General features: G+C 48.8%; 1 protein-coding gene and 1 non-coding gene across 2 annotated transcripts in view; both read right to left on the bottom strand.

Annotated features, from left to right (window-relative positions):
- Positions 1 to 22773, bottom strand: part of CEP76 (centrosomal protein 76) — a 304664-nt gene that overhangs the window by 270890 nt on the left and 11001 nt on the right. The gene's annotated exons all lie outside the window — the stretch shown is intronic.
- TRNAR-CCU (transfer RNA arginine (anticodon CCU)) lies at positions 12463 to 12535 on the bottom strand. Its single transcript has one exon. It is a non-coding gene; the product is annotated as a tRNA-Arg (tRNA).

The raw sequence follows: 22773 nt of genomic DNA, 5'->3' as shown, positions 1-22773 counted from the left end.
GAGGGGGAGGGGGAGGCAGAGGGAGGGGGAGGGGAGACAGAGGGAGGGGAAGACAGAGGGAGGGGGGAGGCAGAGGGGGGGGAGACAGAGGGAGGGGGGAGACAGAGGGAGGGGGGAGACAGAGGGAGGGGGGAGACAGAGGGAGGGGGGAGACAGAGGGAGGGGGGAGACAGAGGGAGGGGGGAGACAGAGGGAGGGGGGGAGACAGAGGGAGGGGGGGAGACAGAGGGAGGGGGGGAGACAGAGGGAGGGGGGGAGACAGAGGGAGGGGGGGGAGACAGAGGGAGGGGGGGAGACAGAGGGAGGGGGGGAGACAGAGGGAGGGGGGGAGACAGAGGGAGGGGGAGACAGAGGGAGGGGGAGACAGAGGGTGGGGGAGACAGAGGGTGGGGGAGACAGAGGGTGGGGGAGACAGAGGGTGGAGGAGACAGAGGGTGGGGGAGGAGGGAGACAGACAGAGCAAGGGAGACAGAGGGAGGGAGACAGACAGAGGGAGGGAGACAGAGGGAGGGAGGGAGACCGACAGAGGGAGGGAGGGAGACAGACAGAGGGAGGGAGGGAGACAGACAGAGGGAGGGAGGGAGACAGACAGAGGGAGGGAGGGAGACAGACAGAGGGAGGGAGGGAGACAGACAGAGGGAGGGAGGGAGGGAGACAGACAGAGGGAGGGAGACCGACAGAGGGAGGGAGGGAGACCGACAGAGGGAGGGAGGGAGACAGACAGAGGGAGGGAGGGAGACAGACAGAGGGAGGGAGGGAGACAGACAGAGGGAGGGAGGGAGAGAGGGAGACAGACAGAGGGAGGGAGGGAGGGAGACAGACAGAGGGAGGGAGGGAGACAGACAGGAGGGAGGGAAACAGACAGGAGGGAGGGAGACAGACAGGAGGGAGGGAAACAGACAGGAGGGAGGGAGACAGAGAGAGGGAGACAGAGAGAGGGAGACAGAGAGAGGGAGACAGAGACAGAGAGACAGAGACAGAGAGAGGGAGACAGAGAGAGGGAGACAGAGAGAGGGAGACAGAGAGAGGGAGACAGAGAGAGGGAGACAGAGACAGAGAGACAGAGAGAGGGAGACAGAGAGAGGGAGACAGAGAGAGGGAGACAGAGAGAGGGAGACAGAGAGAGGGAGACAGAGACAGAGAGACAGAGACAGAGAGAGGGAGACAGAGAGAGGGAGACAGAGAGAGGGAGACAGAGAGAGGGAGACAGAGAGAGGGAGACAGAGAGAGGGAGACAGAGAGAGGGAGGAGGGAGACAGAGAGAGGGAGGAGGGAGACAGAGAAAGGAGGGAGACAGAGAAAGGAGGGAGACAGAGAAAGGAGGGAGACAGAGAAAGGAGGGAGACAGAGAAAGGAGGGAGACAGAGAAAGGAGGGAGACAGAGAAAGGAGGGAGACAGAGAAAGGAGGGAGACAGAGAAAGGAGGGAGACAGAGAAAGGAGGGAGACAGAGAAAGGAGGGAGACAGAGAAAGGAGGGAGACAGAGAAAGGAGGGAGACAGAGAGAGGAGGGAGACAGAGAGAGGAGGGAGACAGAGAGAGGAGGGAGACAGAGAGAGGAGGGAGACAGAGAGGGGAGGGAGACAGAGAGGGGAGGGAGACAGAGAGGGGAGGGAGACAGAGAGGGGAGGGAGACAGAGAGGGGAGGGAGACAGAGAGGGGAGGGAGACAGAGAGGGGAGGGAAACAGAGAGAGGAGGGAGACAGAAGATGTTGCTAGCTGCTACTCTGGTCCAGACAGTTATTCCTCATTATAAGTCCTCTAGACAGTGCTGCTAGCTGCTTCTCTGGTCCAGTCTGTCATTCCCACATTTTAAGTCCTCTAGGCAGTGCTGCAGCTGTATCTCAGTTCCCAGTAGTAATTCCTCATTCTTAGTACTCTAGACACTGCTGCTAGCTGCTTCCCTGGTCCCGTTGGAAATTCCTCATTCTTAGTCCTCTAGACAGTGCTGCTAGCCGATTCTCTGGACCCAGTGGCAATTCCTCATTCTTAGTCCTCTAAGCAGTGCTGTAGCTGTGTCTCTGGTCACAGTGGTAATTCCTCATTCCCAGTTCTGTGGGCAGTGCTGCTAGCTGCTTTTCTTATCCCATTGGTAATTCCTCATTCTAAATTCTCTAGGCAGTGCTGCTGGCTGCTTCGCTGATGCCAATGGTAATTCCTCATTCTTAGTCCTCTAGACAGTGCTGCTAGCTGCTACTCTAGTCCCGTCCGCAATGTCTCATTCTAAGTCTTCCAGACAGTGCTGCTAGCTGCTGCTCTAGTTCCGTTGGGAATTCCTCATTCTAAGTCTTCCAGAGGGTGCTACTAGCTGCTTCTCTGGTCTAGTCGGAAATTCCTCATTCTAAATCCTCTAGGTCATGCTGCTAGCTTCTCTGATCCCAATGATAATTCCTCATTCTTAATTTTTCTAGACAGTGCTGCAGCTGCTTCTCTGGTCACAGTGGTAATTCCTCAGTCTAAGTCCTCTAGACAATGCTGCTAACTGCTACTCTAGTCCAGTAGGCAATTCCTCATTCTAAGTCTTCCAAACAGTGCTACTAGCTGCCTCTCTCATTCTAAGCCCTCTAGACAGTGTCGATGCCCCTACCCCGATAAAAAAATGGGCATAGTCTTTCTTCCCCCCCCCCTCCTCCCGCCAACCCCCGGGGGCTCGGTAGGCATTAAGGGAAACCTACCAAACCCAAGCTGTTATGAAAATTAAACACACAGTGGTGTCCAGGGAGGTGTGGCTTGTGTGGAGTGATGACACCCTACCATACAAAGATACTAGCAGTCATTGGTAAATACAATTCTCTCCATATGTATAACATTTGGGACTATTTTAGGTGTATGTATACCTGCGCGCAAACAAATTCAACCACTCAATGTGAAGGTATCCAAAGACTGAAGTAGGCTGACTCAGTGTCTTATACTGTGCATTTAGGAGGGAGAGAGCATAATCTGAGTGACAAATGAGCAGCCCAATAGTTTAAAAGGATTGACTACAAGCCATCTAAATGTATGTATTTTTATTATGATTTTGGGAAAACTTGAGGCTGGCATATCAGCAAAAGGTGCCTTTAGGCTACACCTAAAAAGATTCCTGAGGCTAGTTATGTGCCAAGTGTCTACCAGGGTGCAAATTAATTGCCAATCAGGCAGTGCCTTTACGAGATTCAGGCAGCGAAGAATGAAACCCATCTCAAGCTACATTCCCCAACTTGCTCTAGTCACCCCTCCCACACAACCCTAAACACCAATAGCAGGTGTGTAAACTCCAGTAGGTGGTCGGAGAGGGAGTTGTAAAAGTTTGCCTGATCAACATTGGAGCATATATAACTATATCAAGAACGCCAACCACCCGTACATAGGCTGAATGTGTAGTGCAATATACAACTCCACCAAAGCTTTATAGGTTTGACGCTTGTCCCTAGTTAAATGGTTCTCTAGTAACATGGCTAAGTTCACGCTTCAAATGTTTCAGTCTTCTCTTCATTTGGTACTAGTCCATCTGTAGGCCAGAATTGATGTATCCGGAAAAACAAAAACAGACAATTAATATGTTCCTCAAGAAACAGCAGTTTTTTGTTGTTTGTGGAATACAGCTTCATTAATCTGAATTGAAAGTAACACATTCTTTTTAGGGTTCATGCAGTAAAGCTTCAAAATGATTGAAGTTTCTGGCAGGGGAGAACTTGGGTCCCCAACCACACGTCTCCCTGCAGTGAGATCCCAATTAGGTCCCAAATCCCGAAACACTGCAGTGATGCCACCTCCCTCAACCATGTCCCATGCCAAAGAGGCCTTTGCTGTGTGAGTTTGGCATCCTAGTGTATGTGTCGTAAGGCAACTCTCCAGACCTGTATGACCAGCTTGGTCCTTAAGGGCATGGAGTTAGGAACGGGAGAACCGTACAACATAGATAGGATGCGATGGAACCCCAGAAGGGCAAGTTCCAAGCGATAGGCCAGATCCGACCAGCCCCCATTGAACCAGTCATGGATGACCAACAGGTGTGACGCTAAGTAATATAGGTACAAATTCTACATACCAAGTCCACCGTCATAGGGTCCCTGTTGGCAGTGAACGAATGCTAAGCGTGCCCTCGACCCATGCCACAGAGAGGCTGCTGCTTACGTGTTGGTGAGATGCCAACCAATAACGTTATTTCTCATTTTTGTCCTCCCACCCATAAATCCTAACCATTGTGGCCCGCCACAGATGCTTGCCGCCTTCAGGGAGAGGAGGCGAATGTCTTCGCAGATCAGGGCCCAATGTCGGGAGGAACCATCACTAGGCTCTAACTCCCTCTGGGACTCCAGGCAGAGGGCACGCGCCTCTAACTGGGTGATGCGCAGGGAGCGTGCCCAGTCCTGCACACATATTCATCTTTTCCCAAACTGCGCAACGTAGCTTCGCTAGCTCCCCTCAGTCCCTACTGTGGCAATTGACCCCTCATTGTTTCAGAAGTAAGCTTGTAGTTCTTCTCTTAGGGCCCATAAAACCCTTAAACCTGCAAATACCAGGCATATAGACGCAACAGAGGCCGCACTACCTCCCCGGCGGAGTCCAGATGAGGAAGACCGGGGCGTGGTAGGAAATACCACGGGCCAGTATCTGAACATGTCTAATATTACGACAGTCAGGTGCTGGTAAGAAAATGAGGTCTATGCATGAGTGAGTGTGGTGTGCGGAAGAGATGTGTGTGCATTTTCATACTCTTGGGTGCCATGTCCTCCACGCATCTCAGAGACCCAGGGCCAAAACCCAGTCAGACTCTATGGGCACAAGTGCGCTGCGACCCATAGGAGGGGTCCAGTTGCGTTGTACGCAGGGACCGAGACCTCCCCCTGTTACAGTTAATCCCTGCGGTAGGTCTAGGAGAGTCTTAGTTAGGTCATGAAGGAACACAACGTGAGCTGCAGGAGGGGCGTAAACACTCACTATATTAACTGTGTGGGCCTCAAGTGTTCCAGGGATAGCGAGGAAGCGGCCCTGTGGGTCACGTGTTTCGAGGGGAAAGGAATGCCACAACACAACCCCCATGCCCTAGAGTAGCCCGCATGGAAGACCCTGCCGTAACCTGGGGAGAGGAGTAGGCCTAACGGCTAGGACGGTCGACCTCGAATCTCAGGAACTGGGTTTGTGTCTCGGCAATGACGCTGAAAATCCTGTGATTCTGGGCAAATCACTTAATCTCTCCGTGCCTAACAAAAATGAATGTGTCCTCATGTAATGCAACTGGTGTTACGTAAAGCACTCTGATACCCGATTCGGGTCAAGTTTGCGCTATATAAAACTGTAAAATAAAAATTTTAATAAACTCTACGCACCAGGAAGGGGCAGTGGTTAGCCATGAGATGAGTCTCCTGGAGCAAAAGGACCGCTGGGTGAAAGCGATGCGCATAGGACAAGACCACAGTACGCTTCACCAGATCTACGAAGCCATTAACATTCCAAGATATTAAGTGGAAGGAGGTCATCTTGGGGAGGGAAGATGCAAGTGTTACTAGGCATGGTAGGCCTGTAGCCATTGGAACAGGGAGGGGCCACTAGACCATCTATGAGGAACTGTTACTGATCCGAGTGCATAGTGCTATATAAGACGTGCGTGTGTGTCAGTGTCCAGGAAAAAACAACAGAAAAGGCAACCATATGGCAGGTCAAGAAAATAGTAGCACAATTAAAGAACCACAGCCCCCCAACTCCCACCCCACACTTCTACCTCAGAAACATCTGTCGCTGTAACGAGGAAACTAGAGAATAGAATGAATGATATTCAACAGGGGGGGGTTGTATTCATCTGGATCCTTTCTTCAAGAACCGATATCTACTTGAAATCAAACAGTAAGGTTGCATTCAAAAGGAACATGGCCGAGCACATCAGACCCCATTACATTAATATCACAGTGCAGGAGTCAATGAACGGTTAAGATCTTGTGGTGTTGCATCTAGCAGTTTAGAGCCTGTAACCAAGAGTGCCTCTGTACTGCTTTGTGTGCTCCATCTCCAGAAACCAGGTTGCAGCTCGACGGCACAGGGGACACCTCCTGCACCAAAGGAGAACAAGAGGGCGACCCGGATCAACCGGCAAGGTGGTTTCTTTTGCTGAGTGGATTCGGTTTCTGCGCTAGCATGTGTCCAGGTGGTCTCCCAGCTCACGCTCCACAAGATGAGGTCTTCACTGTATTCCGAAGGGGTCGGTCCTCTGTGATCCACGTCCATGTGGACTTTTGAGTCTTGAAGAAATAGGATTTGTTGGCATGGATCACTCTGAGCTGTGCTGGAAACAGAAGACTATATTGGAGGCCCAACACCCTGAGCTTTTGTTTGACCTCTGTGTAGGAACGGCACCACTGCTCCACCTCCAGTGTGTAAATTGGGTTCAATTAGAACCTTAGCATCTACACAACGAAGTTCTGGCTTGGCAAGTACCGCTCGCAAAACCGCATCTCTATACCTGAAATTCAGGATCCGGGTGATCAACAGCCCGGGAGATGCCTCTGGGGGAGGTTTTGGTGTCAAAGCGCGTGAGCCCTCTCTATCGCGAACCAGGGGGAGAGACTGTCAGCTGGCATCAAGGATTTAATCCACGCATCCAGAAAATCTGCGATTTGCTGGGGTGCACACATTATTGCATTGAGAGCGGTTTTCTGCAACCTCTGCCTGCATGTGAAGTTCTGATGTGCGCGAGAGAAGACTGTGGACCTGGGCTTTAAGGGATGTGATCTCATCTTAAACGCCAGAGATTCATGTTTCTGCCTCCGTGATTCGCACAGTAGCATTTCTGAGGTCCTGGACACGTCCATGAGCACTTCATCAATTTTGTTTTTGACAGCTGCTTGAGATGTTTGAATAGCTTGCAGAATTGTGGCTAGGTCCTGGTAGGGGAGCTACCGACCGCCCGCCTCCAACCCGGAGTTTCCTTGTTTACTGATCGCCGACCCGGTAGTGAACTGTTTTATGCGGGTCTGTGAGGCAGCTGGTCTCAACGATCTATCCTTGCCCATGACGACGATAAGGCTGCAGTCTGGTCAGATTCTCTGTGTGTGGAAGAGACAAACTTCCTGCTCCAGCCACGCTTCAGCCCAAGCAGCCATCTGCATGTTGGGCATAGAGCTTCACTGCGACTGGACTTGGCAGCCAACTCAATGTCTCCAGCAGGCAGTCAGAAGCATCCCAGGTCCATCCGCAGGGCCCCTCCCCATGCAGGGCGAATGCACGTAGGCAGAGGCACCAATGCAGTAGGGGTTTCTGCACCGGTGGAGGGTGGTGGGGGGAGGCACCCCCGGGCCCACAGAAAGATAAAGGTGTTGAGGGAGGAACCACTGCAGGCCCAGCAACACAGATCCGCTGCTTCCAACCACTGTCTCTCTTTCATAGCGAGCAGATGACAGCAGTATTTACCACAACGCGCCGTCTCTACACTCAAATAATTGATACAGTCAACCCGTGATTTGAAGAGCTCCCCATGACTTATGCCGGATTGCTAACCTGAAATAATTATTAGTGATATCAAGAATCCTAAAGATGATACAATACCGGGTTTTTTCTTTTCAGACAGATCCCTGCAGTGATTCACATCTATCTATCTATTAGCCAATAGACTTAAACAACCTTATCAACATTGCTAAGGGGCTTCCTCTGCAAAATATAATAGTCCTGATGATGGTCTTATAGACACCTGCAACAAAGACCGAAACGTGAATGAATGAATGAATGAATGAAATCCATCTTATATTGCGCTACTTAGCCCAAAGGGCGTCAAGGCGCCTAATCCAAAAGATATCCACATAGCAAGCTTATTGGTAAGCCTTAATAAAGCACCATGTTTTTAATGATTTCCTAAGAGGCACCGAAGGTTGCATCTTTATGTCGGAGGGGAGGGCATTCCACAGGCGGGGGGCTACGGTGGCAAAGGCCCTGCCTCCCCATCTGACTTTCTTACTACGCGGGATACACAAAAGATTCATGTTGGAAGAACGAAAGGTCCTGCTAGGAGAGTAGGAGGTTAACAGAGAGCCTAGGGCATCTGAGGGTCCTGCCAGAAGCGCTCCAAAAACCAGACAAAGAATTTTGAACACAATTCTTTGCTGGATCGGGAGCCAATGGAGGTTCTTCCTGGCTAGAGTAGCAGAGAAAGACTTGGGGGCGTCCAGTACAAATCTCACCGCAGCATTCTGCACGCTCTGAAGGCGTTGAATATGGCCCTTATTAATATTGCCATACAGAGCGTTGCAGTAATCTAATCGAGAAGACACTAATGCGACTACAGTCTGTTTACGTGCCTGAGGGGAGAGATAGTGGACGATTCTCCTCAGAATCCTGATGACTCCCCAACAGGTAGCCACCGTTCGATTTACCTGCAGGTTCATAGCCAGCGAGGTATCAAAGATGACTCCTAGGTTCCTGGCAGAAGGCGATGGTGTAGGACAAGCTCCCAATGATGGAGGCCACCACTCACTGGACCAGAGATCCTGGTCCTTACCAAAGATCAGCACCTCAGTTTTATCGCCATTCAGCTTCAGGGAATTACAGATCATCCATTCTGCAACTACTTGCATGCAGTTCCTGAAGCTGGACGCGGTGGTGCTGACCGAGTGGGTCAGGGACATCATAATCTGTGTATCATCTGCATATGATACAACCTCCATCCCCTGTGATTTAACTAACCTAGCAAGGGGGGCCACATAGATATTAATCAGGGTCGGACTTAACGCCGACCCTTGAGGGGCCCCACATTGCAACGGTTTAGCAGGGGAGAGGAACTCTCCAAGCTTAACCCTCTGCTCCCTGAGTTCTAAAAAGGAAGACAGCAAGCTCAACGCTGGACCCTGCAGCCCTACTTCCCTCAGACGAGTTGTTAAAGTCGAGGGGGACAGGGTATCGAATGCTGCCGTCAGATCTAAAAGGACTAGCAGGGTGGTCTGTCCTTGATCCACCTTAGTTCGGATATTATTCATCACCACAGTAAGTGCAGATTCCGTGCTGTGTGATTTCCTGAACCCATGTTGGGATTAGTCCAGATAGCCAGAGGAATCAAGAAAAGTGGTGAGATGAGAATTAAGGTGAGATTCCAACATCTTAGCAGGGGCAGGGAGCAGGGAGATGGGCCTAAGATTTTTAAGATTTTCTGGGTCCAGGGTAGGCTTTTTAGGTCTCGGGACCGTTAAGCTGCGAAGCAGCTTCCGGTCAGGAGAATTAATGTCTCTCAGTAGCTCAGTAGATCCCGCCTCCTTGCCCCGTCTCTTCTCCATTGGCTGGCTTCCTAAAAGGAGGCCAGCCATTGGAGGAGAGATCAGTCACTCCGATGTAGCCCCTTCCTTTTCGGATTTGGGGGCGTAATTTTTGCTGTTCTTTAGACAGTGACGTCGTCCGTCACTCAGCACAGCAAAACACGCCCCCGAATCCGAAAATGGTCGTGCGTTTCTCCGAGGCATTGTCTCCTTGCCTCGGAGAAACATGGTGGTGTTTTCGGAGCTGCTCGCCTCCCTTCCCTGCTGCTTTTAGGAGCTGCTCGGCTCCGCTCGCCTCCCCCCTCCCTCTGCCCTCCTCCGTTGCACCGGATAATAGCAACATGAGTTTAGAGTTCACTTTGTTGGTGTCCCCATAAAACTTATTTTGTAAAGTGATCAGGAGCTGCAGGCGCAGGCTTTGAAGAGCTAACAACTGAAACCGTATAATACTGAAATATGTGCTACATTGCAGTGGCGCAGCGATCAGCCATTATGTCAGCTAGGTTCATCCTGAGCGTAGAAGTCGCTTGCAATGTTTGTTGTGTTGGAGGTCCTGTAACGCGATTTCTGGCGGATGTATTTTGTGGGTATATCATGTTGACGGGGCACCTAAATCCAGTTTAGGTTGCCCGCCATTAGCATTTTACACACTTGGGGAGAGGCGCTCTCTGCGAGGCCCGGCCTTTCAGCGGTGTGCGTAGTTTGAATCAGGTTTTTATTGGCGGTGCTTTCAAATCCTATGAACCCATATGTGAGATGGCGTGCGTTTATTTTGATAGTGGTGCATTTGGGTGCATTGGGTGGTGCTTTTGGGGGGGGGGCAAGACTTCCTCAGGGTGTTCACAAGGGGATTAGAGGTGGTGCTGAATGCTTGGGCGGAGAGGCAGCAATAGTCTCGCCATAAGCACCGCCATGGCCGTCCTCCCAGGGCGGTACCCACAGTCCATGGGATGCGTAGTGGGCAAGCGATTTAAATGGAGGTGCCCTCATGGTCTTGGGGGCGGTGCGTGCTCACCATGCAAACCACAGGGGTGCACGTGGCACCCGCGGTAACAAGTGCCTGAGGCCTGGGTGTCCTGCAAGTGAATAGTGCATTCCTGCTGCACTTTCCATTATAAAGATGCAGTGTTTCTGCAGGGCGCCGTGATGATTCCTTGCCACAGCAGGTAGCGCTGCTGTATCCCCACAGGGGCGGCTGGTGACATTTGACAGTGGTGGGGCGTAAGCTAATTTGCATATTGCACCGCAGCAAGCGAGCGTAGCAAGCGAGCCCGAACCTCTTTAAGGGGGTTACAATGCGGTCGTTACAACAACCGCGTTGTTACATCGCAATACATTACAATGCAAGTTCATGGTGGACTGGTCCAAGAATTCCATCTGTAGCTCAATGATATGAAGGCCCTAGTCGACCCTTTATAATCATGGCCCCTTGTCTAACAAGAGTTGGCAAAGCCAATAGGCCTTGGCAATCTGGTGCAATGTTTAATTTTGTTTTATTTACAAGCATATGCCTCAAAATAAAAAGGGAAAAAAGAAAATATGCTGCCTCCTAAATATTGCTCTTTATGCTTGACATAAAAAATCGCATTTTAAAAAACATTCACAGATGCAGCTGCTTTACCACTGATGATTTTTAAGCAACAAGCCATTCCCGTTGTACCTACCTGAGGAAGTCTGGAGACTCATGCTTACTTTTTCAAAGTAAATGTGTCCATGACACTCAGTCGGGAGTGTCAAAGCGGAGCAGCATAACAAAGACAGTATTACATGGTCACTACCTGTGGCTGGTTACTGCCCTGACACCAGTTTTTTTAAAAAGCCTTATTTTAACACTAGGAGCAGTTCAGTTTGTGGTATGTGCTATAGAAATGATCCTTCCAACCACCACCACTACTACAATTACTACTGGGTTGCAAATCGAAGGACCACGTGCATGAAAGAGCAGGGATGCATTCGCTTCTCACATCTGATATAAGATAACTAGAAAGCTCTGGTTGGTGTTTTTGTCTCTGGTGTCCTTCAGAAGCAAAAATACAGTTGGATGATGTAATGCTCATTAAACTTCCTTTGCTAAAGCCCCATAATGGTCTCTGTTTGGGTCACATCTCCAAAAGAAACACGGTTGGGAGGTTTCATTTCTTTTTGAGACTACATGAGGTCCCAACCAGACCCTTTGGTGTGTCAGAACCCCATAGAGGGTTGAGTATGAAATAAGAGAGATGATGAATTGGCTTTTTTATGGTGTGGTGCAGCGCCTATACACACCAGACAATGATGTCAGAAGCAAATGTAGTTGGAGCACGCACCATCAAACCACGCAGCATAGGAATGCAGAGGCTTTCAGCCCAAAGCCAGGGTGGGAGGTAGGAAGCCCAGAACAATCAGATATGACAGAAAGAGTGACGTATCCCAGCCTCACTAAGGAAGACAGCAGCAAGTAGAGATTTAAGCAGTGCAGAGGGATAAAAGTTAACAGAATCCCTGTGCTTGAGAGAGCGGTGGCTGCGTAAAGCATTAAAAAGTGAGCACAGCAATCACATCAAACATTATACAATATTTGATGCAACCTCGCTGCCACCACCCAGGCCCTCATCTTTCGACCTCTCGAGTACTGCAAGTCACTGTATGTAGGAATAGTAAAACAGATCTGAGGCGCAAGATGACCACAATGCAGAGGCCATTTTAGTGCACAGTACATTGTAAGTACATTTAAAAATAATGTCGATGTTGCCTTGTTTTCTAAGCAGCATGGCCGTGCTTTAAATGCAGCCCCCAAAAATTTTCAGCCACTTTAAAATATATGTATGCAAAGGGAACTTTCTTTTTTAAACATTTTATTTGAGGGGCTAACTACCTTCATTGACATTGTGGATTATATCAAGCCAAACTCATTTTTAGTTACCTGGAAAGGCACTAAGCAAACCACACCTTTCAAAAGAAGTTTACATTTGATCCACACACACATGTTGGCACTGACAACACCAGCTCTTATTACGATTTTTAACTCCGACCTCAGAGGTAATTTGCAAATCAAGTTAAATAAAAAAAATATATAATGTCATACATGAGGTCACGTTGAGAGTGCAAAACCTTAATAATGGCAGCTGCTTTCCCCCTGGGATAAAATCGACTTGAAGCCAGGCCTCAAATCTAAAACACACAACATCAGATTGCTTATAAACTGCAAAAAACACATATTTACTCCACCCCAGATGGGACTCGAAAACTGCAACAACAACAAAATTCTCCACCCCAGATGGGACTCGAACCCACAATCCCTGGCTTAGGAGGCCAGTGCCTTATCCATTAGGCCACTGGGTCTGCTTACAGCACAATCCAACTGGGGCGGTTTAAGGCAGAATCCATTCATTTACACGTACTTCCTCCTCGAACTGAATGTTCTACACACTCGTCTCGATGAAACAAGAATATACAAAGTAGCTATTGGGGTTACTTCTCCGAGAGCCCTGTCAGGGCGAGGGGACATTCTGGAAAACTGGTGCAGTGTCAGACACGTAAACTCGTAGGAAAAGGCACTAATTGGGTAAACTAGCAATTTGACACTAGTAACTCGTGAAAGGGGGGTGTTCTCTACAAAGTATCAGTTTCACATTTGTATCCTACGTGAGAGCTGGACTTCGAGCAAGGGACAGCATCACGCACGCATTTACCACGACCTTCGGGGCAGATGAAGGAGCATTGTAAACTAGCACTGTTCATGGGGTTTCTGCACCAGCTCAGTGTCCCACCTGTAATCTACGTGGAAGGAGGCATTTTGCGCACACTAGTAGTTCCACTCCTGTTACTCTGACGAGAGGGCAAGTCTTTGAAACTCGCATTGTTTAAGACCGGTAACCCGTGAGAAAGGGGACTTCTCTGTAAACTAGCCATTTCACACCAGGAAATCAGCGCCAGGATTGGCTGGGGGGGCACCATGACTGCTCGCCCAGTCGCCATGTGCAACCCTGGGGGCTGCGGCCCGCCCCCTGGTCCTCTCTCTACGAGGAAATTGCCAGGGAATCAATCTGCGCATGCGCGGGCATGTTTGTGCCCAAAAATCCACTTGCGCAGCTGCAGCAGGCCCATCCTCCCCCCCCTACACCCCCCCCCCCCCCCCCGCACTCCGGAAAAGTCAGGTGTCTCCCGGATTCCCGGCCGGCAGGTAGCGAGCGCGATTATTTCAATATTTGTTGTATTTGTATTTTCATGACGACGCGGTGGGTCCATGGGGCTTAGTGGGGCTACGCCCCTACGCCCCAATGGACGCACCGCGCCGCCTGGAGCTCGATGCCCACGCTCGTGTCTTCCTCTGCCTCCGGTGCTGGTGCAGCTCCCCCAGCTGCATGCAAAGTTTTCCTTGAGCAGCTCCCTTCCTAGGGATTGTTTATGAAGGAGTTTGTGAGGACTATTGGGTCCCTTCGTCCATTTGGGTGCGGTGGCTGCATCCTCCGGAGTGTTGCCGACCAGCCCACCTGCTGATGTATCCAACATCTGAACCTTTCCACGCTGAGAGTAGGGTGCATGGGAGCTGAGGCGCTCATGCAACCAAGTGGATTCCATTGCGTCATGGTTCGTTCGGACGGACATCTCCCTGTGCCTCTCAGCAGGGGACTTGAGCAGTGTAGCATGTTTTCTTGTGTCACGGGCTACTCGTTCGGTATGGCCTCCAATGGATTTTTTTCCACTGCCTTGGGATGGACACGCTGGTGGATGGTCCCTATGTGTCATGGCATCAGCCATCAGGTGGATGGTCTGTGATGGTGATGCGTGCGTTGCACGAGCACATGCGCACACTGAGCCAGAGCCTGGTTGATCATGCGGTGGGTTGGAGATTTCCTGCATAGGCGGTTCCCGTACTTGCACTGGGAACTCCGGCTTCCGCGTATGCATGTACGGCATCCTCGGCGTGCTTCGGGTACAGGATAGCTGTTCCTCTTGACACTGTTGCCGGCGCCACATGGTGACTTTTTGCGCCCGTAGTTGCAGTTAGGGACATTCACCCACCGGTGCGGGTATTGTGTAGGTGAGGCGGACATGGGTTACTCGGTGCCCCCCCCCCCCAAAAAAAAAAATTTGAGAAAACAGCAGAAGTTGGTGGCACACAGGAGTGCCTGTGGGACAGACTCAGAGCGGGCGATGAAGTGGCCTGTCGGTGGGTCCAGGGTATGGTCACCTTTGAGAGAAGTGGTGTGGCGCTCACCAGTGCAAGGCGGTGGGCTACATCGCTTGCGGGTTTAGTGGAGGCACTCGACTCATGAATTAGTCATTGGCAGGGGACAGTGGGGAACAACATGGTGTGTGGGGCAGCAGATGGGGTGGTCACTATTGAATTAGGACATCGCCGCCCGCATCCGCAAAGAGTGTTTGCATTGGAAGTGCAACTCTGCCCCTCTTAAATTCGTTAAATCTATCTGTGCGTAAGTCCTGGTATAATGTAAGGGGTGCTCATGTAAGGCGCTCCGATACCTTCAGCTCGAGTATGTGCTAGATCGAACTGTGAAGAATCAACCAATAGCACTTTGCACTTTGGAATAAAAAGGGAATTTTAAACAAGCGGACTTGTGAAGATTTACTAGTGTCACTGAAATGTTTTTAGGGTGCCGGACGCAGTGCGTTGTGTGGGGCAAAACACTATGGGGGTGAATATGTAACATGTTAAACCAAATTGTTGTGCCATGAGGTGTTAAGGCCACTTGGTGTCAGTGTTACTCACTTTGACTGAGCATGGATGATTCATTTCTATTTTAATTGCTAATAACGATCAGTGGGAATTGCTCCTTCCTTTTCAACAAGTTAAGTAAAGCAGTTCGGTATGTTCTTTCATTTTGAGCTGATGTACATTTAGCCCTCAGTAGTAGTAGTAGTAGTGCTTTATTGTGCAGTTAATAAAAACAATTACAAATAGCCATCGGCAATAAAAGAAAGCAGATTATAAAAAAAACTGTTAAAAACAGTTAGTAAAAAAAAGAAAAGTCAAATATAAAAGTAATTGAATTGAAGTGAATTTAGCCCACAGGTAAACTGCAACGGCTTCTCTTTGGCTTGAATCGGAACTGGGGCAGACGAATGCTCGGGCTCAAACTCTTCTTGTGGAATGCCATGGAGGGATACTGCCAGTAGAGGGTGAGTGTAGATAGATCTCGAGCACATTTAATTTGAATAGGTCTTTGGGTTCCTCCACTGGTCTGAGGGGTCAAGAAATATAAACCTATGCTTATACAAACCAAGCAGTATTTTCCTCCTGTGGAGTTCTGGCCACCTGGGGGACACACCTCGAACTTCAATTATAGCAGACTGGTTACTCAGCAGCAGTTGCGTCGCTATGCAGTTTAGTTCCAAACACTGTTCATGCTAGGAGCATGGAGGTGTGTTAGTGTCAGTTGGTGTAGGACAATTAGGGCTGGAGGTGTGTAGTTTCAATGCAAGTGTTTTAGGTGGTCAAGGGGTGGTGTTGACTTTTGCAATATCAGAAGAGTAGCTTAGGACGCCAAAGCTGCCCTTGTGTTCCTCCGTCAAAGCTCAACTATATATATACAATGCCATTTATTTATGATTAAAAAAAAAATGTCATGAGCAATGCCAATAGCTCTACCTTTAATGATGCCGAGACCATTGCATTGTAAATGCTTGTTTAGGAGGGGCTTAACAATCGCCTTTTTCCAGGCTGCCGGAAAGTACCCTGAAGGATAGCGCCATTCATCACCTCCAGTAATGGTGCTAACAAGGTTTCCTTACAATCCCTCAGGACTTTTAAAGGGCAGGGGTCCAGAGGAGAACCCAACTTTGTTTTATTCAACAAGGAGTCAAGGTCTTCAAAGGTAAGGAGGGGAAAGACCGTAAGGGTCTTAGCCGAGTCCCTAGACCAGGGCTCTATACTATCTTGGGTAAGACTAAAGTTGTCGTCAAGGATCTTTCTCTGTGCTTCTAACATGGTGTAAATATCCACAATTTTAGAGTGGAAGAAATCAGAGATCCTGTCGCAGAGATCTTGGGAAGCTACGGCTGGATCCGGTTCCTGTAAGGAGCACAGGGAATTGACAATCTTAAATAGCTCCCTGGGTGAAGTAAGGGACATCGTGCGTTTTGAAAAGAACTCCTGTTTTCCCTTGATAATCGTGGCCTTATATTCTCTCAGTAACCGCTTATGGCAGTCTCTATCGGTAGACTCCCAGGATTTCTGCCATTTCCTCTCCTGCCTCTGCACTTCTGCCTCAGGAGTCTCAAGGACTCTGTGAACCAGAGGGCAGAGGATTTAGCCCTTGCTGAATAGCAAAGCAAAGCTGGGGCTAGCACATCAACAGCTCTCGCGATGGAAGTGTCAAGTTCGTGTGCAGCAGCACCGGCGTCTCTGGAAGCCAGATCGGCCACGGATCCTATTAAAGGGGCAAGTACCTCATTGGTAATGTTCCTAAGGCATCTCTTGGGGATTCTGTTGGCGAAAGCCTGAGAAATCAGGGGTCCTAGAGGGGAAATCAACTCCAAAGGCACAGCCAGATGATCAGACCAGACCATTGGTACGGGGGGGCCGGAAGACAGCCTAGGGTCGTTTGAAAACACCCCGTCCAGGATGTGCCCTGCCAAATGGGTGGGGCTGGACACCAACTGAGGAAAACCACATGCCGTGAGAGGGTCCGTTAAGGAGAGTGTGTCTTTAGAACTCAGATTGTCAAGATGAAAATTTAGATCCCCTAGAATAGTAAAGCAAGGTTTACCGAAATAGGGTTCCATAATTCTAAATAAATCATGACAAATTGGATCTAGGACCCGGGGGTCTATAGATAAGAAGGCCCGTAAAGGATATCAAAGGAGAAGAAGAAATAACGAAGTATATAGCCTGGAAGGTATCGGAGGGCTCAAAAAGAACCTTTATGCGACATGAAAGAGAGGATTTATAGAGAATCGCCAATCCCCCTCCCCTACGTTTCACTCTATCCAATCTATGTAACGCATAACCTTCCGGGATGGCATTCAGAAGGTCCGGACCCGACGAATCCGAGGCCCAGGTTTGAAAACCCAGGACGGATTCCTGGCCGTGACAAAGTCATGGAAAGCGATATTGTTTTTGATGGGCGATCGAGCATTGATTAAGAAACCCCTTTCCGAATGAAGGGGAACCCCATCCATGGAGGGAACTGATAAACCTCCTGAAGCAGTGATAGGAGGGGGGTCACTATAACAGGAGCGGCAAAAGAAGGAGCTTACCAGGCTCTCAGGAGTAGATTTATGGTGGCATGGTAAGGGAGAGGGTTTCAAAGCAGTCAGATCCCCAAGGGCGTAAAAGCGAACTACCTGACTGACTACCGAAGGAACTTCAGCAATACCACAGGGCTCGTCCTGCAGCGCGTCCTCAGCGCGGACGGGCGCAGACGGGCAGAACTCTGGCATAACTCCGGCAAAAATCCGGCAAAAATCCGGCGACCCCGCTGCGCGATTCCGCTGCGGGTCAGAATGACCTGCTTAAGTACCCACCTAGCGTCCTGGTGACCACTAGACCGTCACTGCGTCTGGAAGTCGCCGCCGGGCGTACCTTTACCCCCCCAAAATGGCCACCAAAAAGCAACTACCTCGGGAGTACCGGGAAAGGGACCAGCCAAACAGCGGTGCTTTATCCTATTATGCTGCGGGTGAGTGGGCAGTACAAATTGCAGTACGAGTTGATAACAATTAAAAGGGGGCGAAGGCAAAGGAAAATACAAAAATATTTAAAACTGGAATATTAAAAGCCTACGATCGGCAGCTATGCAAATGTCATCAGCGCAGCGCACTCAACTAACGCAAATAGGGCTTCACCCTCAAACGTCCACCTCGTCATCATCTCCAAAGCAATTTATTTTCTTAAAGAGGAACTTTTGTACATGAAACTTAGTTATTCATTGCTATTCCAAGGAGTTGATGTTTAGTTATGAACCGATTTGTGGATCTGTACATACATCTGTTCGTGACCTTTTGCGTACATTGATTTGTTGACTGTATCCCAGTGAATTGATTTTCTTCAGATTGATGAAATACAATATATATTTTTTTATATAAATAGACCTTTCTGTGTGCTTCTTCTTCTTTTCTCATTCAATGTGACTAATGTCAATAATTATTTGGGTTATCCTATGGATACATTTGGGTTAGTTTGTTGACAACTAACCCCTAAGATTTATGCTAACAAATCAACTTAAGTATTGTATAAATAAAATCCCTTGTAGCCATTCTCAACTCTATATTGCTTCCAACCACCGCCTCTCACCTACAAGCAAATGCGACCGCAGGGCTCTCTGCACCTCAAAGGAACCTGTATTCACCAGCCGGCTCTGCCCTGCAATCTTGTCTGGATTACAGACCTGGGGGTGTGTCCCAAGGGCAGGAAGGCGACATCCTCCACCCTTCCGGCCCCACGGGGAAGGGACAGGGGAAGATCCAGGCCAAGGACGCAGCACAGTCAGGCCAGAGATGAAGCACCAGGCCCACTCCTCAAATAGAGTGTGCACAGTCACCAGAGTCCAGAGCAGCACAGACTTGCAGCTCCACAGGCTATAAGAGCATGTGGGACCCCCTGACTCGTCCATCCAGGGTTCAGGGGGTCCCACCTCCATTTTCCTCACAGTTCTCTGGAGAGGTGGGGGGGGGAGGGGACGCCCCAAGTAGGCCTTAAATTTGCCACTTACTGCCACGGACTCACAGCCAGCCCTCAAGAGTCTTCCAGTAGGCCACCACCACAGTCCTTCTTCGGGGCCCGGGCATGCCTCCTCATCGCCGCAGGCTTCACTTGCTTGTATTTTCGCCATGGCGGCCTCTGCAGCCCTCTGGTGTCACCTTTGGTGCAGTGGGTCAATAACGGGCTTCACGCCCGGGGACTCCTCGGCTGCCATACGCCGCCTTGGAGGCTGACAGCGACTCAGGGGCAGCTTTGATGGCAAGCTTAGATGCGGATGGCTGACGGAAAGGAGAGGATCGATGTGGAGCTCTGCTAAAGAGCGACTGCCATGATGGCTCTCCAACCCACGCCCCCCGGGATTGGTAGTTTTAGTACTTTCCATGTGGGCTGCCATTCCATTACGTGTCCAACAGCGCTTCTTTATTGTTACGTAAATCTCACCCAAAAGCAAACTCCTTCACTTAGTCTTTCAACCCACAAAATGCTGCCCCAATCAGCCAACTGAAGCCCGCTGAAATCTCGCCGTGGTGCACTCCACGGTCGGGCCAGCTGTATTAATTAAACCCAAGGAGTTGCCCCCCAGACGAAGTGCACTCTTTGAAATAAACATTCCATAGGAGCCACTTCAGGAAAGTTGCACAACAAGACATCGCCGGAAAACCTTCCTCCATCAAAGGCTGCACGCAACAAAAATGTGCACAATTAGCCACCAATAAATACCCTTGTAAAACATCATAGACCTCCAGTGAGTATCAAATCAGTGTAGTGTTTTATGGGATTGGTAGTTTTTAGTACTATGATGTTTTCCATGGGTATTTTTTGGTGGCTTATTGCGTACATTTGTAGCGTACAGCCTTTGAAGAAGGTAGTTTTTCTGAAACGTGTCAGACGATTGCATGTTGGGCAACTTACCAAAGTGGCTCCTATGGAATAAATGTTTGTTTCAAAGAGTGCAATGTTCTGCACGATCTTCAAGTGGCTTCCCATCATTACCAGAAAAATAGTAACCCAGGCCCTCATCACCAGCCACCTGGACTACGGCAACGCACACTATGCCGGCATCGCCACTGACCTCATGCATACTACGTTTGAAGATTTGAGTGTGGACCTCTTGGACGAATGGGAAAACAACCTTGAGGGCCCATCTTGTACTATGATGCATATTTTGAACAAGGACGCAAGTGAGAAAGGATTGAAATTACAGGCGGCGATTGATGAACTTGAAAAACAAATTGAGGCTATGGATTGTAAGGACCTGATTGAAAGAAATTACACTTTTCCATACAAAGTGATAGAGGAACATCAACAGTATTTAAGGGATAAGAAAATGTGCAAAATAAGGAGGGATGACGGGGTCTATAGGGATGGCAGGATTTACACCTTCGCCAGGAAATATGATAATCCCAGCAATAGCGAGGACAACAACAAAAGAGCCAGAGAAGAAAGTTTTGAGAACAAATCTGGTAGTAGTATATCACTGGCCTCTACCCAGAGCACTACTTCCAACCAGTCAACTCAGGGAGTCCCTTTAGGGGAAGGAGCAACCAGCTTCCAGAAGGAACTGGAAAGATTGAGAATAGGGGAGATTCAACCAAAAAAGGGTGCAAGAAAACAAGGAGGGGTGGGCGGTCAAGGAGGAAAGGGAGATACCCACCCTATGGCACTACGCCCCAAGAAAAATTGAGTCAGACCACCAGTGTGAGGACATCCAGGGCACCTACCACGGGGGTATCACTGGTTTTGTTGGCCAACAGGTAACACAGCAGGAGTTACATATCGTCAACTTATCTGAAAGAGAATTAGACACAGATGAGTGCTCCGTCCTAAAGAAGCGATTAGGCTTCTGCCCTACTCAATTTGGGGATTTGACCAATGTACACATTGATCTGTTTAAATTTCTCTGTGTGTTGAAATTAAAAGAATTCTTTGCATCGCAAATTCCGCCTGTTGTGTGTAATGTGCCTAATGTTATGGAACTCGATACGCCTGTTGCGTCTAATGTGCCTAATGTTGCATCAAATGTGCCTAATGTTATGGGACCTGATAGAACTATAGAGTATATAAGACAGGTACAAACACTCCTTTCTATTCAAAATGATGATGCTATAGACATGCGCACCTTGCTCCTTGAATTGGATATCACTGAAAGCACTACTATTGATAGTGGTCTCAGATGTAAATCAAAATTCACTCCCCAGGTGGGATACCACCCAAACATTGACAAGTTTGGAACATTACTAACGGAGGAATTATACAAACTTGATAACCAATCCAAATACACTCTCCATCCATGACACAACCTCTCTAAACCAGAAAAAGATGCCCTTATCAGACTACAGAATGACACTAGTATAGTGATAAGGGAAGCTGATAAGGGGGGAATGTGATGGTAATGGCCACCAAAGATTATATGGGTGAAATTTTATTACAACTTGATGACTATGTATGTTATACACAAATTCGCAACAACCCCATGCCAGAATTTCAAACTACCATCAATGGGAGACTCACTGAATGGAGGGATGAATGCCTAATCACTGATGATGAGTATAGATTCCTCTATGTCGAAAATGTAAGATATCCATGCATCTACATATTGCCCAAGGTGCATAAGGGAGGTAGGTTTCCACCAAGAAGACCAATAATTTCAGGGGTAGATTCACCCACGAGGACTCTCAGAATTTGTTGACCTTACCCTGCAGAAACATGTCATCAACCTCCCTGCATACATAAGAGACAGCAAGGACATCCTCACCAAGTTCGATTGGTACCCTTGGTCCAATGAACTGAGATTTGTCACATTGGACGTAGTAGGGCTCTATACCTGTATTAAAAAGGAGTATGGCATGATGGCAACCCAATACTATCTTGATAAGGAGGGGGTAGACAAGTATTCCCATACTAGCATGAATCTGGATATGATCAATCATATCCTGAGCAACAATTTCTTCAAGCATGACGAAATGTGGTTCCACCAATTATAGGGGACAGCTATTGGTTCCAGGTTTGCTCCTTCTTATGCTGGCCTTTTCATGGGCTGGTATGAGAAGGAGCATGCCTGGAACCAATGTGCCTCCCCCCTGGACCAAACACATCGCGTTCTGGGGGAGGTACATTGACTACATTATTTGTCTGTGGACAGGATCAGTGGAGGAATTGCAGACATATCTAGTGTACCTTAATGACAAACCTTATAATGCAAGGTTAACAATGTCACACCATCAAGAGTGTATTGATTTTTTGGATATTCACTTCTTTGTTAATGAGGGACAGGTACATAGCACTCTGTTTAGCAAAATCCACCTCATGTAACAGTACATTACATGCAACAAGCACACATGCACGCTCTGTGATCACCAATATCCCTTACGGAGAGATGGTGAGAAGACTTCGCAATTGCAGTAGGTACAATGAGTTCAGTGATAACATCAATGACATTAAACAACGCTTCATCAATAGGGGTCATGACCGTCGCACACTGAATTTAGCTGAACAAAGAATACAGAACCTCCCTAGAGCAGACACCCTCAAACCATCCACCATGGGAAAGAGGAGGGGGAACAAGGCTACAGGCGCATACAAAGATAAGATCTCATTCTATACCAACTACACAGCACACAGTAGCAAGATATTTCAGGCCTTTAAGAAACACTGGCACTTACTTTGGAATATTCCCAAATTACGTCCGTTCATTAGCCAGAATCCCTCGCTTGTGTACAGAAGGGGCCGTAAATTGAGGAGAACACTCTGTCCTAGTTATGTCACCACTAAGCCCCCTGACATGTGGCTACCCACTGCACTTGATGGGTTTTACACCTGCACAACCTGCAATGTCTGCCCATATGGTATTAACAAAGCAAGGACTTTTGTTATAACACCACCAAAACATACGCAATCAAACACTTCATTAACT

Source organism: Lissotriton vulgaris, chromosome 4_1 (assembly GCF_964263255.1).
Source record: "Lissotriton vulgaris chromosome 4_1, aLisVul1.2, whole genome shotgun sequence".
NCBI classification, from domain to species: Eukaryota; Metazoa; Chordata; class Amphibia; order Caudata; family Salamandridae; genus Lissotriton; species Lissotriton vulgaris.
The sequence above is the reverse complement of the archived record's forward strand: the minus strand, read 5'-3'. Positions and strand labels throughout refer to the sequence as shown.